The 19,544-nt window shown below is 34.8% G+C and overlaps 1 pseudogene; it reads left to right on the top strand.

Annotated features, from left to right (window-relative positions):
- Window positions 1-19,327, top strand: part of LOC149533718 (protein SEMI-ROLLED LEAF 2-like) — a 107,785-nt pseudogene extending 88,458 nt beyond the window's left edge.
- Window positions 19,328-19,544: the final 217 nt, after the last annotated feature.

Raw genomic sequence — 19,544 nt, forward strand, 5'->3', positions numbered from 1 at the left:
AAAGGGAGGCATATTCTCAAGCATGAAATATCATAGAATTCATTGAGGAGAGCACATCACTGGCCAAGCAATACCATACAAGGAAAGTGAAGAATGGGTCCTTTGCACTTGCTACCAAGTTCAAAAGATAAGAAAGAATAAGGGAAAAAAATGCCCATCAAAGAAAGAACAAGGAAAAAATACCCATCAAAATGATGGAAGAGAATTAGACGTAATGATTTCTTGGATTCAAAAGAAATAGCCATGTACAAGTTATACAACTACATTGAATACAATCATGGAACAAATGATAATAAAGAGATGAAAAATAAGAAATTTCTTTTGGCAGATGTAAAGGCAACGAATCTAAAGAGAAAATAATTGAAACTTTGCATTATGCATTCGGCCTTGCTATCTCCAAATCTAAACTTCCAAAAGTCCAATCACCACCTTTTCAAAATATCAAGTTTCCAACTCCAACTGTGAGCAAGCTAGGGCAGAACCAGAGCATCCAATTTTTTGTCTAATGATGGCGCATCAAGTATCTAACTCCAACAAAACATCCCATGTGCGCAAAAAACAACAAACAACAAAACATCCCATGCACACGAAAAACAACAAACATGAAATGTATTTATTTTTTACATCGAAGCCCCCCTTTCAACCAACATGTGTTGGTCAAAATTTTGACCAACAGGGGGCTTAGTTTTTTTAAAAAAAAATTTTGCCTTCTACATTCTGACCAAACTAATCTTTTTTAGTTGATTGTCAAAAGTTTTGGTAGAAAAATGATGTCAAATGTAGTAGTGACAGATCCTTTGCTTGATTTTTCTATAAGAGCTATTTCTCACAAGTTCTACCAATCAAGTAGGTTAAACAGTGTGCCCTGCATAGTAGTGGATGTTGGTTACAAAATTGTTAAGAAAGACCACACCTATGATCTTGCAAAACTTCAATTGCAATAGATAAATGAAAACCTCGGTGCCATCAGAAAGACAAAAAGTGCACAATTTAAGTTTGGATCAATTCTTGTATGCATATTTTTCTATGTACAAAATTAATTCCCTTCTTTTGGCAAAATTGGATGGAAGAAAAACAGATCCATGGCTGTCCAAATCAATGAGTATATTGAGAAAATGGGAGAGAATTTTGAGTCAATTATGACAAGTTATTTTGAAGACTTTAAGAAGTCTATGAAGCAAAGATTGAGGATACTTGTTTCCTTAGTAGAACAACACTACATTGATATATGTTTCCTTGTTGATATTGATTACACTTATATTCAGGTTGTAGTACCTAGAGTTAGATGGTTAAGATCTCTAGGCTATGAAAACAATGTGGATGAAGCCTTAGCTGCCATCACTACACTCCTTGCTGAAGAAATTTTAAAATCAGCCAAAATATTTGGTAATTATGATGTTGTAAAGTTAAAGGTTGAAATGGAACTAAAAACAACCTCTACATTGAAAATGAAGGCCAAATTTGGTGAAGAGGTAGGAGATGAAGAAGAAGAAGATGAAGAAGAGAATGAAGAGGAAGAAGAGGTACAAGCACCATAACCTTTAGCTTTAAACCAAGGCATGGGTTAGGATCAAGAAGAAGAAGGTGCCAAGGAAGAAGAAATCAAAGAGGCACCAACCCAATCAACACCAAAGAAGAGAAAGGCTAAGGATAAGCCTGAGGCTAAACCAAAGGTAAAGAAAACTATTAAGCCTATCCTATAAAAGCCTATAGCTCCTACCACCAGAGCAAGCATAGGAGCAACCACACAAAATGCTAAGGAGAAAACAAGGCAGGTAGAATAAGGAGAACATGAGCAAAAGAAACAAAGAAGGAAATATATTGCTCAACCTAAAACAGATGATGAAAAGACAAAGTATGAAGATACAAGTGAGTTTAGGGTGGTAACTCATGCACCTAAATATGATCTTGAGAATATTTGTGATAATATTAAAGATAATGTAGATATGACAGGGTTAAAGAACATTGATTTTGATAAACTGAGTATAAATGAAAAGAATCTAGTGGAAGAGTCAATATATGCTATGATGTCCAAATTTAAGAATACTCCACTTAAGTTTGTGAACACAATACCCAAAAGTTTATATTGTTGGGAAAAAAGTGGCATTATTGTTTAAATCTTGAGAAACAAATTAGAGAGTCAACATTAGCTCAAGTAATGCTAGAGCTAACAAAAGGAAAAATTGCTAAGGCAGTAGAGAAATATGCAACTAGGTTTACACCTAAATATAGAGCCTTTAGCATTATACAAAGAAATATAAATGATGTGGTTAAGAAATCAAACCAGATATGGAAATTAATCTATGGGTTAACCACTATAAAGCTAGAAGAGGTTGATCCCTCTAAAGAAAAGTAGGATGAAAAGAGTGAGGATAAGAAAGATAGCAAGGATGATGACAAAGATGATGATGATATGAAAGAAGATGAGAGGATAGAAAATACTATTGGGGAAGAACCTAAAAGACAAGATGAAGACAAGGCAACGACTAAGGATCAACAAAAGGAATAGAGTGTGCAAGACACACAAGTGTCAAGTGTCAGCCCCCCACATGACACAGACAAATCAATAGAGACAATTATTGTTAAGGATGTTCCTGATGCTTCACCTCAAAATATCAATCCATTAGCTACAAATGACTTGAAGAGGATATTAGATTAGTCTACACTCCAAGAAAAGTTGTGTGAAAAGCCTATATTGGTGAGTGTGGAAGAGCTTCAAAAGGTAGTAGTTGATATAATAGAGGACAAGATAAATCCACAAGAACCACCTTCTACCATCCCTTTAGCTACCCATGTGCAAACTCTAGTGCAAACACTAGTAGATACATCTACAAAGGTTGACACAACTGTCAAAGTTGACATGGTTGAACAACAAACTTAAACTGCTCAAGAAGAGAAGGCTACTGAAGCACAAGTAGGATAGACAAATGTATTTGTACCTAATACACAAACACAAGGAGTAGGTTAGATAATAGTTGATCAAGGAAGAAATAAAGAAAAGGACATACCAAAGGAGAAGGAGCAAGAATCCATACAAACATAGGGAAATTTACCAACATCTGACACTCCAACAGAAGTCCTTCAGAGGCTGAACACTGATGCAATACCACTGCAAATTTTAGCACCAGACTCTAGCTCATCCAAATTTGCTAAGGTATTTCACTATGGACATGCAATTCTAGATGAGGAAATAGTGATACCTAAATATGATTATGCAACCATGACACTAGAACATATAGGCATAATGCAAGCAGCCTTGGAAAGAAAGAAAAACCAAGAAATACTTAGAAAAGAGTACAAATAGAGGAAAACATTACAAGATATTAAAGACATCTTTTTAGATGCTTTTAGCTTGCGAAACCTAATGAATCAAAGTCAATATTAGAGGAATTATTAGATATTGTGGAATAGGTGAATAATGAAGACCAGGAAACCAATGTCAAACTTATGGAATGGTCTAAAAGAAAATTTCAAGGGAAAGTCAATGAGAAGATATCTAGTGATATAACACTCTCACAAGTTGAATTGGCTAATAAAATTGAGAAAGTGAAGAAATTACTTGAAAATATATTCTCATTGTTCACAAAATTGTATGATTCTACACTCTTCACACAAGAAACTAGCCATAGAATTCTGAGTCTGGAGAGAAATCTCAAAGTATCAAGTATGTAACTACCTTAGAACCCAACTTAGAGTGAGAAGAACTTCCATTCATTGCTTCACTCAAAGAGTCAACTAGCTATGCTAAAAATAGAATAGGCTAACATAAGAGCCAAGTTGACTAACATCCAAGCCTCCCTTACCCCTCATATTGAGATACTCCACAAGGAACTAGGATATGTAGAGACCCTGATGAAGAAAGATCCAAATCTTTCAACATCAGATGGACTAGTTCACCTTGTAGTAGAGATAGCAATCCAGATAAAGTCATTAGATGTTGCATTAGAAAACTAGGATGCTGCTCTAAAGATTATAATGGAAGTCCACAAGAAATATTTGGACAAATACACAATCAATGTATAGACCTTTTGACATAAGTGTTAAAAAGGGGGAGATAAACAAATATGCAAGGGCAGATATTCCAAAAAAAGGGGGAGAATAAAGATAGAAAAAGAGGGGGAGATAAACCAAAGGGGGACCAAATAGCAAAAGAGCAGAAATAGAGCACAGAGCCTATCAGGTAAAGAGTATCAATACTTTTAAAGACAGAGTATCAACAAAAGACAAATTCATGAAGAACATATTTTTGATACAAAACATGCACATTAACTCAGGGGGAGTTATAAATTTTTTGAGGTATATAGTCTACTACAAAATTTTGAATTTTTTTGAAGCTTTGTATATTTGTCAAGTTATGGATGTATTATACTCAAGGAGATTAGATTTTTTATGTACAGTTAAGTGTTTTTGACACTCATGTCAAAGGGGAAGATTGTTGATCTTAGATTGGTTTTGACAATTGAGTGTCGACACACTTAAGATATTTACTAAGTTCATGCTGAGCTAGTAATACATGCCAAGTATAATATGTATAAATGCTGAGTTGCAATGAGTGCCGAGTTATTCAAGTGCTGAGTAAGTAGTTAATGCCAAGAAATTCAGGTGCTGAGCTAGAAACAAAACTACAATATGTGCCAAGCATCACTATTATCAAGTGTTGAGTAACACATATTAGATCTAGTTGCTTATGATGAGATAAACAACAATGTAAACCATTTTTATGCCAATTTATGGATAAATCTCAAAGCATTAAAGATAAAGATGAATCTATCTAGGTTCCCTATGCAGTCAACATGCAACCAATCAGAAAATTGGAAAGGTTAAATGACAAAAATGATGAATCTCAGCCATAGATTCATACCTAACCCTAAGCCACCAAAGTCATTATAAGGAAGATGAAGCCCCATAATCAAGAGAGTAATGTGGGTGAAAATTAGAAGGAAGGAAAGGGGTTAATTGATTAGTGATCATTCAAGGAAACTTAGTAGAGTGAAATAATAGTAGAATCAATTTACAAAATAGAGGATCAAAGACACAACATTGGAAAATCAGATCAAAAAGGATTAAGACGGACAAAATGGTGATCTAAAACTAGCAAGTCAAAGTTGTAAGTCATCAGATCAAAAATTCTGCTATTACTTTCTAACAACTATATTAGTAGAATGAAATCCTTTGGACTAAGGTTGACTTGACAATCATTGCAAAATCCTTTAATAGGGTGACATTCCAACTGAATTTTCTAAAGTCCTTTGATCAGGCACACTTCTAACAAGGTGTTAAAATCCTTTAGTAGGGTGGGACTTAATAGTCTCTTGTAAGCCTTTAACAGGGTAGATCATGTATCATGGTCAACATTTTGTAACCTTAACATATGACACTTTATTGCTGCAGTAGTGAAGAATCATGAGTGTCATCCCCACCCTAGTTTTACCTTCTCATTTGGAGGGTTTCTGGGTAATCATATCAGGTGTCAAATGTGTGTATGCTTATTTGACACATTTTCTTTACATTTCATTTTAATTTATTACATGCATCTAATGAATGGTAAAAGGGTTTTAAGTGCTGAAGTTTGAACTTTTGATTCAACCCCCCCTTAGAAGTATATGTTTCCCATTTGTAATTCCAACATTGCAAAGCTGCTACCAATTCTTACATTGGGTGCTTTTGAATCCTTCTTTCTGACTGATGAACCATATCTATTTTGTAACTCACTTAGATTTTCCTTTACAGAAGCTTCCTCCAAGATTCGTAGAATTGAAGTTTTGGTTTTTTTTGTGTGGATCTGGTGATGATCCTTTTAAAGAAACTTCCAGTTGGAGAAGTAGCTATGGGTGAATTATGTTTTACTGAGTCTGTCAAAATATTCATGGCACTGAGAAATTTTTATTAGTCAATGAGCTGAATCATTTTTGAATTTTATTCATTGCAGTATTATAACCCATATTCTCCTTCTCAATCGGGCTTTCTTGCTCAATAGGAAAACATCTAGTATGCTCTTGAACTTGCTTTGCAAACAAGTTCCAAGTAATTTGTGATAGTTTTGTCAAATAATATTCCACCTGCAAAGGTCAATGAATCTGAATAATCAATCTCTTATGGATATCCCTTCCCCTAGTATTTGGAGTTTTATGAGTGATCACTAGAGTTTGAGGAAAGATAATCCCATCAAACATTTGATGGTGTGTAATTTCTACACTTCAACATTTGATTTACTGGAGTGAATGAGCAAAAAGCATTGTGAAAATTTGTAGCTTCCTTATCCCTATTCACAAGTTCATCCATTTTTTAGCACTCTGTAGGCTTTCCTTCTATTGTGTAAGTCTTTTCCATTTTGAATCCCTGTGATATTTCTATTTCATGTAGGGACCCTAATCTTGTACTTGGAAAAGGATTGTCATGACTAGTTGAATCAACAACATTTCTTGTTGAGGAAAACTTGAGGTAAGACTCCATTGTACCTTGCATACCTGGAATGTCTTCCAAACCTTTTGCAAGTCTATCATTTGCAGCTTCACATGAACAATCTGATCCCAAACTAAGGTTTCTTATTAACTACAACTGATTCACTTAGACCATGTTGACCCAATTCTGCAACCACATTTTGTTCCATTGAAGGTGTCCTTTCAATGTCACATTTGTCCATACCACCTAGCCCCTTCTCGAAAGAGAAACTTGAGACATAGGTCCATGTCATTCTAATATTTCTTCACCTGCTTTACTTCTATTTGCATATGATGGCAAAAGCTTGAAGCCTCTCTAACAATAGAAGCAACCTAGGTGTTAAAAGCAACATTTAAAAAAAATAATCAACTAGTTGTGACAATTGTGACAACCTATTTTGACTACCAACTATCACTTGCACATCACACTTGTCATAACAACATCGTAATTATAATAACTATTCCCAAAAAATGAATGCCACTTCCACAATATAATTATCACATAGACATCACAATTGTGACAAAAGATTGGAAGCGTAAGACATCGTAATTATGATAAGACACTGTTGCAATTACGATGTCATGAACATGAACTCTTGTCCCTTCCCTCTTCCAAGTTTTGATAGTGTCATCAGTCACTATTAAGATGGATACCCTTGCCATTGTAATTTATGACAAAAATAGTCCAACAACTGTCCAATGGGAGCCAATTTGTGGTTCTCTTGCTTGGGCAATGGGTAGACATTGCAATTGCGATGGTCTGCCATTGCAATTTGGATCCAAATGTAGTAGTGTTCCCATTTTCTTGCACATAAAATAACTAACCCAATTCACATATAGATTTAATAGTTGCCCCAAATGACTAGCTAGTGTAGCTAAACACATTTCCTAGATGCCCTACAACTAAATAATTAATTAAATTAAAAAATATCATACTTCATTTTATATCACATGTATGCAATGTCCCACATTATCAGTGAAATATATTAACATTACAATAATTTAAACTACTTGAGTCTACATCATGGTCTCGTGCTCCATCAAGATACATTTGAAACCAAGGTAAATTTTATCTGAAAGAGAACTCTCATCATCCAACATGACACCTATATAAGAAAAATAAAATGACAAGGTGGAGATGTGCCAATCCAAAGGAAATAGACATCAAATTCAAGCAAAAAAAAGGGATCCAAATCGTTGTTAAAGGGAAAATAATACATAATTGGAAATAACATCTACATAAAATTCAAATACATCTAATTATCCATACCTCTCAACTATCAACAAAACCATTAAACTAATGCTTACAATAAGTATAACTTATAAACTAGTTTTGTAAACTCATTTTATAAAATATGTTAATGAAAAAATGCATATCTAGGAACTCCCATTACATGGGAAATGTAAAATCTAAAAAATAGAACAAGGTGTATTGAATCTAACAATACATGCTTAAACTAATGAATGAAAAATGATCATATTAATTAAGTAGAAAGAATAAAAATAATGTTCAACACATGCAAGTCAGATGACTACTTTCTCTTTCACAACTTGCATTGTAATCCTTTCAAAACTATAGAGGTGAAAATGGTAATCAATGGTAGATCACCACTTTCATACTATGCACTTAGAAAAGAGAGTAAGGAGATCCCAAAAATGTGGAATCCTTTTAGATGAAAACCATATCAGTACTACCTAGATAGATGTAGGGGTGCTAATACAAGATTAACACTTAAGAGGAAATTCAAATTCTAAGATCTCTTTGTTCTCTTTTTTGTTTAATGTGATGATATGTGATATGAATGTGAAGAAAGTAGAATAGACACTTGAGAAATGATAAAAAAAAGGACATTCGATCTAGTGTATCAAAATAATTCTACAGAGGAGAAAGAAAGAATATAAACTCAAATCGTGGGCTAGTAGAGGTTGGACTTTCATATTTTAATATCTTTATCAGGTTTTATTGGAAACTACAACAAACTAAGATCCACAACCTACACACTTGTAACTCCTAGATGTAGAAATCTTAGAGCTTTAGAAATAGGTCACTTTTGGGTGACCTATCCCTAATATGGGTTTCTTTTAGGTGTCCTATACCTAGGAGGGCCACAAATAGAGGTTTCATAAATATGACAGAAACTACACTTTTAAATTTTCTTTTTCAAATCTATAACTTCACCAACCTAAACCTACACACAATAAAAGGGGAATTTTTTTTGGGAATGGGGTTTTCCTTGCTGAAGCCCCCATTTGAGAATTATCATATAAATAAAATAAGTAATCCTATAAAAAAGATAAATATTAATATTCATCTTGCTTCTCAAACCTTCATAGATGGATTCAAATTCGATATCCACAAAGATGTCCACTTGCTTGTATGTATGTTGAAAAATGGAAGAAGAGTGTAGGATCTCTCTACTTGTGCAATAGATCAAATCCTATCATTAAGCATCAACCATGGATCATAGGATAATGAAGGAGAAATTAACAATGTAGATTTCCTCCCTTGATGACTAACTCTTTTGCTTTCTATAGAGAAACGAACTAGATCTATAGAAGGAATTGCTTTAATGCTTGATGGATTAAAATGTTTTATTACTCAAAAAAATTAAATTTATAATGACCTAAAGGTAATAATTAAGAAATGATGAAGTGTAAATGTTAAAATGAGGAGAGAAGACTCCCTTTTATAGTGATTTTGGTTTTGAATTTCAAAGAATTGGCTCTATAAGACAATAAAAAATAAATAAATAATGCATTAGACTTGAAAGCCCTTGAAATGGACCTTTCTAAAGTATAGGTTCCTCCTCAGTAATCCATTCTACGTGGACACCAATTTAAATCTATTATTGCAATGAGAAATAAAGTCTAAAGGAGTTTGGGGAAATTGTGAAAGTCTACGATAAAAATAATAAATAAGGCATATGAATCTTTAATTAACCAACATATAGAATAGGGGAAGGGTGAATTTTGTTAATCGAGGGGAAAATAGAGGAGCGTGTATAGAGATTAGATCCTACGTTAATTTTTTCACATTGGAGAGGGAAAAGTAAAGGAGGATGAATTAATATTAAATCCTACCTCAACTTTTACAACAATGAGAGAGGGGAATTTCATTTGGTAAATAAATGAATGAATCAAAGATTGTGCATAGAAATTAAAGAAAACATAGAGATGTGAGAAAAAATAAAGGAAAGGAAGTAGATTAAATAATAGATGCAATTATGTGCAATACAAGTCACAATGAGAACAACCATACTAGGAAGGTTTAAATAATATCCAAAATGACAAAAAGTAAGTGCTCACATTTTGAAATGATACATTTAGCTCCTACTATAGTTGGAGCATGATACATGATCATACTTATGATAAGGTAGACTAGTGCATAAGATAGTATTATCAAAGCCAAATAGACAAGGAGACATCAAGCCCATAAGTGACTTAAGTTCTTGTCAAATCCAAACCTAAGATGAGAGATATTTTTAGCAAGAGAGAGATAAAGAGAGAGAGAGGGATGGGTGTAATTACTTATCCAAACAATACTTTTATATCTTATTATGAATCACACAAAGAGAAAAAAGTGTGACCACCATGCCCAGTAAGATTTGCATGTCTTACTATGGACCACACAAAGAAAAGTGCCATGAAAGATGACATTGATAGTTTAATAGGGTTTGTGTTCAACACTATTCGATCCATCTAGGGGCCATCCTTCAAGGGTTGTACATCCAAAAAGTATTTTTGAAAGAGAGATTAGGCCTTAATTATTTTTATGTCCATAAGGGATAAAAAAAAAATTTGGGGATTGGCCTTAAGGATTTGCGTGTCCATAAGGGATCCAAGTGTCAATTAACATCGATAATAGTTTTTGAATGTAAAAATATGAGTAGAGTGTGTACCCCAAAATTAGTTTATTACAAGTTCCTTAACAAGAGTAATGGATTTAACAAAGCATACATGCATCCACTAGAGACGTGTCTACAATGATATGCCCCTAACAAATGACAAGTTGATAGAAATACAAACATGAGAAAAAGTGATGTAGGAGCATCTTAAGTTTGCTTGGTGACTACTTTGGAGTTCATGGGAGGAGGCTTGGTAGTTACTTTGGAGGGTGCTTGGACTAGTACCTAGTCAAAGAAGGATTGGTGCTCAGCATGCTTTAGGAGCTCGACATGCTTTGGGAGCTCGACATGTTCTACGGAGCTTGACATGGTCGTGGAGCTTGACATGTTTTATGGAGCTTAGCATGGTCTTGGAGCTTGAAAATTTCTATGGAACTTGGCATGATCTTGGAGCTTGGTATGTTCTATGGAACTTAGCATGTTCTTGGAGCTTGGCATGTTCTTGGGACTTTGCATGGTCTTTGGTTACTCGGTATGGTCTTTGGTTGCTTGGCATGGTCTGGGAGGAGCTCAACCTTGCTTAGGAATTTGGTGCCTATTGTAGGCCTTATAAATAATTTTCCACAATAAGTTAGAGGATAAAAATATTAGGGATTGAAGAGGGCCTATATTTATACCTATGGTTTGAAGCATGAGTTCTAATTAATTCAGAGATAGGAGATATCAAAATTTTACTAAGACATTGATTTTGGGCATTTAATTATTGTTGTTAGCTGACTTGTGGCATTTAATTTATGTATTTGTATTTAATTTGTGTTCTAGGCTAACTTGTGGCTAAGATTGGTATAAGTAGGAGTTGTAGGGGAAGTCTTTAGTCATTATTCATCCATAGTGGAGAAGAGGAGGATCTTGAAAGAGAAAATTTGGAGAAGATCTAGTAGCTATGGCTTGGAAAACAAGGAGATTGCTTGGTGGGCTTGCAAGCACAAGTTGAGGTCTTCCTTGGGGATTTCTACCAAAGTGTGGATCTGGACTAGCTAGGGTTTGGATTGGATCTTGAGGGATCTTGTAGAACTATTATTGTAATTTCTATTGTATTTTTCCATAACCGAGAAGGCCTTACAACTTGACACATTACATGTAATAGTTATTTCATAAATAAAGAGTTGTGATTTGGTATTAGATCTTGTGTTACTGCTTCTTGTTGTTGTGTTTTCATTGCATGGTTGTATTTCTGGGGGCTAGGCCATCTCCTTTGGGGATTCTCCTACCTTGCACTACATTAGGTGGTATTAGAGCCAAGGTTTTTCTTGAGCGTGTAGATAGATCGTCGAAGCTAAGGCAATTTGCACCAGGACTTGGGTGGAGAAGTAGATCTGAGTTGGTCTTGATCTAGTGGTGGATTTTCTTTCTAGATTCCTAGATCTCTTGGTTGTCAGGTGGTAGATTGTGATTCTAACTTTCAATTTTAGTGAGCTTGCAGATGGATCGATGGATGTGAAGATAGAAGACTGATCCTATTGAGGCATGATTGTAGAGAGTTTGTGTATTGTATATCCATGGTCTTGGACTTGTGATGTGGTTCCTGATTGTTCATGCAAGGTGGTAGGTTGTGATTTGACTTGCAAACAATTTGGTTTTATCACAAGGAGCGTGGGAAGGATTTTTTGTAGAGGGTTTTTGAAGATCTTGGAAGATGGCTTCAAGAGGATTGAAACCTGAGATGAGTGTGAATCTCCATGATGTGGTGGAGAGGAATTTTTCTAAGATGTCTGCTTGGTTTGAAACTAGTTTGGCTAATTGAACTAAGAAGGTGGTTGCTCAGTTTGAAGTTAGCTTGGCTAATCAAGTTAAGGATGGGGTGAGGAAGGAATTTTGTGGATGTTTGTGGAGCTAGAGTCTACCAATTTGAAAGAGAGTTGTCTGGCTAGTTAGAAGACTTGTCCATGAGTGAAGATGGCATAGCGAGGTTGAGGTTGGTTTTGTTGATTAGTTTGTGGAGTCTAATAAAAAACTTGTAGAGTAGCTGGAGGTTGTTGCTAAAGATATTCCTAACCATGTTGATGTTGAGATGGACATTGGTTTTTATGATCAGTTGGTTGCGTCTGACATGGAAATTGCAAAGCACTTGGTCATGGATGATCCAGTCACTAGTACATCTAAGACCATTTTTTGACCATTATTGGTCAAAATTTTGAACCACTTTTCAACCAAAATTTGACCAAAGTCGACCAACCCATTGGTCAGAAATTTTCTAGTCAAAATTTTGATAAATACTTTGGTCGAAAAACTTCCATAGCCATTGTGCAAGTTTTGTCAAGAATTGGTCAAAATTTTGACCAAAAAAGGAAGAAATTTTTGACCAATAAAGGTAGAAAATTTGACCAATGTAGGTAGAAAATATTGGCCAAGAAAGGTGGAAATTTTGACCAAAGAAGGTAGAAAATCTTGAGCAAGAAAGGTAGAAATTTTGACCAATGAAGGTAAAAAATTTTGACCATTGAAGGTAGAAATTTTGACCAATGAAGGTCAAAAATTTTGACCATTGAAGGTAGAAATTTCGACCAATGAAGGTAAAAATTTTTGACCATTAAAGGTAAAAATTTTGACCAATGAAGGTAAAAAATTTTGACCATTGAAGGTAGAAATTTTGACCAATGAAGGTAGAAATTTCTACCAATTCCTGGGTGTAATTTTCTTTTTAGGCATTCTATAAAATAGTTCACGTGCCTTGTGTATGATATGAGATTTTGCATTTGTGATTGTCCTGGTAGACATGCATGCAAAATCAACAATATCAGATTTCCAAAATCCATTTGTAATGCAAGTTCATTTTGGATTTGATTGTGTGTTTTTTAGCGTCATCATTTTAGATCACTCTCCGTAATCCATCATCAGCCGGATGGGAGAGTGCAGTATGCATGCAAAATCTCATATCATACACAAGGCATGTGAACTATTTTATAGAATGCCTAAAAAATATTGACAGTAACTAATATGCTTCTTCATTAATATGCCCGATACAATAAGAAAACTTGGCAACTATGCACAACAAGTTATACACTAAAAGGAAATCATTTAGGAAATACAAAATTTGAACAACCATATGTTAAGATTCTACAATTTGTATCACTTGCCTGAGTCTGACAATTGAGAATAAGTTCACCATCCTCCCTACAGTATGTTCCAATGGCCTGCACATCCACAAAATTTCTAGCATCTCGAATTTGTAGAATATGAATTGTTTGGTAGCGAATGGACATGATTAACAATAAATCATCATATAAAAAGACTCCCATGTGAAGCATGAATAGCAAAGGAAATGAATATGGGTGATAGGGAAGAGAATTCAATAATAGAGGCTCTTAACTTTAGTTACAATCATGATATAGGTGATGCACAACTGCCTCTTGGATTAACGTTCCATCCCATTGATGAAGAGCTCATAACACATTATCTCATTAGAAAGGTTTTAGACAGTAATTTCATAGGAAGGGCCATTGCTGAAGTGGACCTCAACAAGTGTGAGTGTCAAGGAGGGTTCAATCCCCTCCTTTATTGTTCACTATGCATTCTAAACGTAACAAAAGTCAGTTTAGATTAAATCACTTAAGTTTCGTAGCAACATGGGCATTACAGTAGAGGCTCTAACATGCCTTTCCCTCAAATCTAAAAACCAATAATTATCTCATAATGGAAACATTTATTCCAACTTGGTTTGTATCTCAATTATAAGAAAACCGTCCAACATTCTTTCTAATGGTAGACTTTGACAGTATCAAGGGCATAATGAAGCACTTTGCAGTAATCACAAAGGAAATCTTCCAGTTTGCCATATACCAATTCAAACCTAGATATGTCTTGCTGATCTAACAACATCCCATCATTAAAAATGCCAGAAAGGCATGCAAACATTTGTAGATCAGCATAAGATCCATAATACTAAAATGTACTTGTAATATGCACTTGGAGATGATGCATAGAACCTCTATCTACAAGAGTCATTCTATGAAGATTCCTACAAAAATAACAAAGTTCTAGATACAAGTAAACAATAATGTGCTACTCATCTTGCATCCTATGCCTTCCCACACCTGAGATATTAATATCTTTAATTTATGAAATAGTAAATGCTACCACTAGAATCTCTTCAAATTCTCAAGCTACCAACTAGTAGCTTGTATAATATTTTTGCACTTCGATTCTCATTCAACCACCTCAAGCTACAAGAGCCTCTTCTCATATAAAAAGAATGTTTCCTTTAAAAAATTAAGTTATGCCTCTCAGAGCCTGATTCTATTCTAGGCTATGGCACCCTCATGATCACATATCTGTATGCCATAGAGATGTGTTAAAGAGACATCATACTAAGACATCTCTGTAGTCTACTACTCAAACCATAGTAAGGTCTCCCAAACAAAAGATTAGACTTTACTATTAGAGACTAAAATTTTATAGTAGAAAATCTGACAATTATACTTACAGTTTAATAATAGGATGAGCCACAACCATCTAAGTATCCACCACCCATGCCACGACTTGAATACAAAGACGAGTAAGAACCTCCACCAATCTGAATACAATAGGAACTAGTTAATATTGTTAAAAAAATAAACAAATTAAAATAGAAAGATATCAAGTTACATACATCAGCAGCGCTAGATGACAAATAGTCAAACACATCACAACCTTTGTTTTCATGTTGAGAAGATGCAGCATAGGAGATGAAAAAATAAAGGAATTAAGTTGGTATTTATCTTCATCAAGCAATAGGCATACACATGATAGTTTCTAAACTATAAATTGTGTTGTCTTCAATCAGAGGTTGATGTGGATTTTGTTTATGGATGCATACAAATCATTACAACTACCAACAAGAGGAAATGAGGAGCTCAAGTAGTTCATATATAGGCTTTCATTAGCATCAAACACTTTATGTTGTATGGGCAAACCATTCAAAAGGACAGTCAGCATGACATCTTCAAACTAGTCATCATGTAAATTGTAAAGCAATAACCATCACAAGATTATCCATGACCAAATGGTGAAGGATCCTCAGCATGACATCTAGTATTGAGAAATCATTCCTAGATGAAGGAAAGTACTCATATTAGAGAATCACAACTATGGATAAATCATCATTTAGAACTATTTTCACTAGTAGCTAAGATATCAATCTGCATCATACATGGAAGAAGTTGAAGAGCAGTCAATACACATCAACATCATGAGAAGAAGTGATTTGGTTAATGAACCAATTACTAAATCAATATGGAGTGATAACAGAATAGCAAATGAGGAATCCATAATGGGTATTCCGGTTCCCAAGTGTTGATAAGTATGATAGCTACTCTGAAGACCAAAAACTAAGTGATAATTGATCAATGATCATATGTATATCCAATGATGGTCCATGATTACTATGTAACAGGATGATACACAAAAAAGGAGAAGTTGTATCAATAAATATAAATAATCAAGAGGACATCAATCAACATATGACTGAGCAATAATAAGCATACAAAACTCATAATTGATACCAATATGGAGGAACAATAACTATGTTATGATAATGATTAAGTGAAAAAATGACAAACTTTGAGATCTATTGAACCAATGAACCATATTATTATACTAGCTCATAGAAATTTCTAAGGAAATGCTCGCTCTTCTCTTTTCTCCACCACCGATTCCTCTCAGGTGCCAGATTCCTATGGGAGTGTTGGCACATTCCTAAAGACCAATATAATATCAACCAATCAGCAAGCCCTTTGTAATGAAACACGTGGGCCTTATATGACCAAATCAAGCTTAAACTAGATATAATGATGCCTATAATCATGCCTACAATGAAACATGAAGCTCAAAACTCGAGATTGGAGCCTGAAAATTATTTAAACAGCCTCTGGATCTAATGAATGGACCTGATCTAATTAGACAAGTCCATAATTCAATGTAGAATGGGCTTGATTAGGCCCCAATAGTTGACATACAGGCCTAATTAGGCCTAGATCCAAGTGGCAAGGGCTTTAGCATATAGGGCGTGAATTTGGGAACATATACCAGGGTAAGTTTGAGACAGATCTGACCTCAAAAGGGTAACATGCGGGCCTCGGCCCAAAACATGAAACATATAGGCCTTAGCCACATGAAATAACACCCAAATATGGGCACAAAAATCATAAACAAGGACCTAAACCAAATCCAATCCAAACATGTTGCCTCAAATCTACAAGGTGGATCCTAATCAGCAAGGTGATCCCAAATCCAGGCTCTAAGCTCGATGATAAGAGAGGCCATTAATAAACTAACATGCATCTTTGAAGGGATAAATCAGGCCCTAATTTAATTAAATTTCAAGCAAGTCAGATCCTAGTTGAATGAGTGCTTTAATTGGGACCCATGACCCTAAATCTAAGTTTGCATTAAACTTATAGTTGCTTCTATCAACCATATGGGCCTAAATCAAGCCTTAATTTAGATGAGGCATGACATAAATCTGCCCTCTAATCAGACACACAATTCCAATTTCAAATGCAAGGGCCTTAAAACCAAATGTGTGGCCCATTGTTCAATGATTGGCCCCAATATCCAAACATGTGGGCCTCTAATTGGGCCCAGATCTAAATGCATTAGCCCTACCATGAAATGTGTGACCTAGAGTGATGGGGACAAAACCCAAGCACAGAATGGACACAACAGGAAAGGGAAAATTTTATTAACTGTAAAAATATGCTAGTACACTTAGTGCAGAGAAACAGACTCCAAAACATGCCCTATGGGCTTACAATAGCATAAATCTGGAGATAAATTCTTCTCCCAGTACCCTCTCTCAAACTCCACTCCTAACTGCCTTTTACAATGCCAGAAATGTTCTTAAATAGACCCTAGAGGGTTAAGGATTAGGAATACATTATAGAAAGTGCTAGTTGGCATCCACCGACCAAATAGAAGTTTCTAGAAGTTTCATTAGAAGTTGGCACAAAATTAGAAGAATCCAGAAACAATAACTGAACTTTTGGGAGGCATAACTTTTGAATCGTAGCTCTGATTGACAAACCGTTTACATTTTTGGAAAGCTCTCGAAGCACTCTATAGCCCTATGGAAAAGCTTCACTCATGCCCCATTTTTTTGGCTCTATTCAAGGTCATTTAATTACCCTAACTTGACTTTGAAGCATTCTTAGGATGTCTCCAAAAATTGGAAAATTGCGATAACTTTCAAACCGTGGGGCCTTTTGACCTGATTCTTTTTTCTGGAATGCTCTAAATTAAAATGACAATCATCCAACCAATTTACACCTTCTAGTTCACCAAAATGATGGCTCAATTACATACTTCTATTTTTTTGACATTTACACGTATCCCAAGGTGATTAAAAACTCTAACGCAGAACACTAATAGTGGAGCTGTGAGAGTTGGAACCTTTATTTGACCGAAATGGGTATAAAAAAATGAAAACACATGAAACATAAACTAAGTCTAAGTACATTTTTTTGGGTGACACAAGATTTCCCTTATAACTCTGGATGCTCCTGCATCATAGAGTTTGTAAATTGGACTAGAAAGAAATGCATTAGGCCCCAAATTGTCTAATGTGTGGACTCAAGGCCTTAGATCTAGCCCCTTTCTCAAGAAAATAGGCCTAATGAGGCCCAAAACTCAAAAAAAAAGACCTTCAGTGAAATATTCTAGCTAAGGATTTCTCTGTATGCAACATGATATCTAAATTTTCTATTCACAGATAGGATTTGTTTCAAATTAAGTTAACTAATCTCCAAAACTTCTAGCACAAACTAGTTACAATTCATCACCTACTCATAAGATATTACCCAGCTCACTTCAATCACTAGTTCCCTTATATTTGCACCATTTGATGAGCTTGGTAGCTGCTATAGGTACGTCAGGACCTGAGGAATGAGCTTAAGATACTAATAGTTTTACGCAAGATAAAAATTTATGTACTAAACCAAAATAGTAAATTCATTAAGAAAGAGATGTAAATATAGGTAAAGTGCTTCCAAGACTCATCCAATGCCCTGGTAAATTGAAAAACAAATGTAATTCTTGAAGAATAATTAGTGCATATCTTAAGAATCAACAAAGGGTCATGTTGAAGATTTCTAGTTAAAGAAAAGCATACATCACAACAATACAGATTAGGCCTGAAGTAAAGATAGATATATGAAACACAAATAGAAATACAAATAGAAGTATACAGGGCACCAGGACAACTATTGTGTTCAACAAGCATGCTTAAGGCATAATGGTTTTAATAAATAAGTAGTTAATATTAGGAAGTACTCACAATGTTTGGAATCATTAGAGTTATCCAAAGGGATGAACATAATAATTGAGCACTTGTTTAGATAAGTGCAAATAATGAATCACTAGCTAAGAAGTTTGGAGAAATTAGTAGATGATGTAGCTGCTCGCACTACGATCTTATCTATTTACTTTCCTTTTGTGGAAAGCTGAATGGCTATTTTATATGATGGTTGTTAGATAGTACTTTAGATCTCATGTTCTTATGCTATCCATTATTTCACTAGCAAATACTTTCTTTGTATTTCTAGTCTTAAGCACATTTTTTGACATTCATTATTTTTCAACTGTGTTTGTATCTAGGTTCTTGACAAACTTTGCCAAGGTCTTCTACAGAAACAAAAATCATTTATTCATTCTCCACAGTACCAATACCACCAACTTCAAATGCTAACTCCACAACAACAACAGTTAATGCAAGCACAAGCACAAGGAAATCTGACATCACCTTCAAGTTCAAATGTTAATGATGTGGAAAGAAAAAGACTTTGGATGCTTCTGAGTAGTAGGAATCCTATTGCTAGCAAGGATGGTCAACCAAATGCTATTGGTGATATGACCCAAAATGCTGGATCTCCATTGCAGTCTACACGACCTACTCCATTTACATCTACTCTCATCCTTTCCTTGTTTTATGTAATGAGCACAAATGATGTTGGTCATTATCTTTCAATGATTAAACACTGTGTATTATGTTATGAGGAAAATATTTGCTAATAAATTGTGTTTGTATTTAACTAAACTAACAGGCAAGCATACCTATACAACTAGGATTTAAAAAGGAAAAAATGTATGCTAAGCTCATCATCTTCATCTCTTCATTTTCTTTCTTTGATCTCTTCTTTTAGTTTCTTCTGTATTCCATTCCATCAGGGTTGTGCCTGTATTTCCAATGAACAATTTTCAACATCATTCACTCAAAATTTCACATATG

This window comes from Cupressus sempervirens, chromosome 10 (assembly GCF_028749045.1).
Source record: "Cupressus sempervirens isolate cs-2001-9-10 chromosome 10, ASM2874904v1, whole genome shotgun sequence".
Classification (NCBI taxonomy): domain Eukaryota; kingdom Viridiplantae; phylum Streptophyta; class Pinopsida; order Cupressales; family Cupressaceae; genus Cupressus; species Cupressus sempervirens.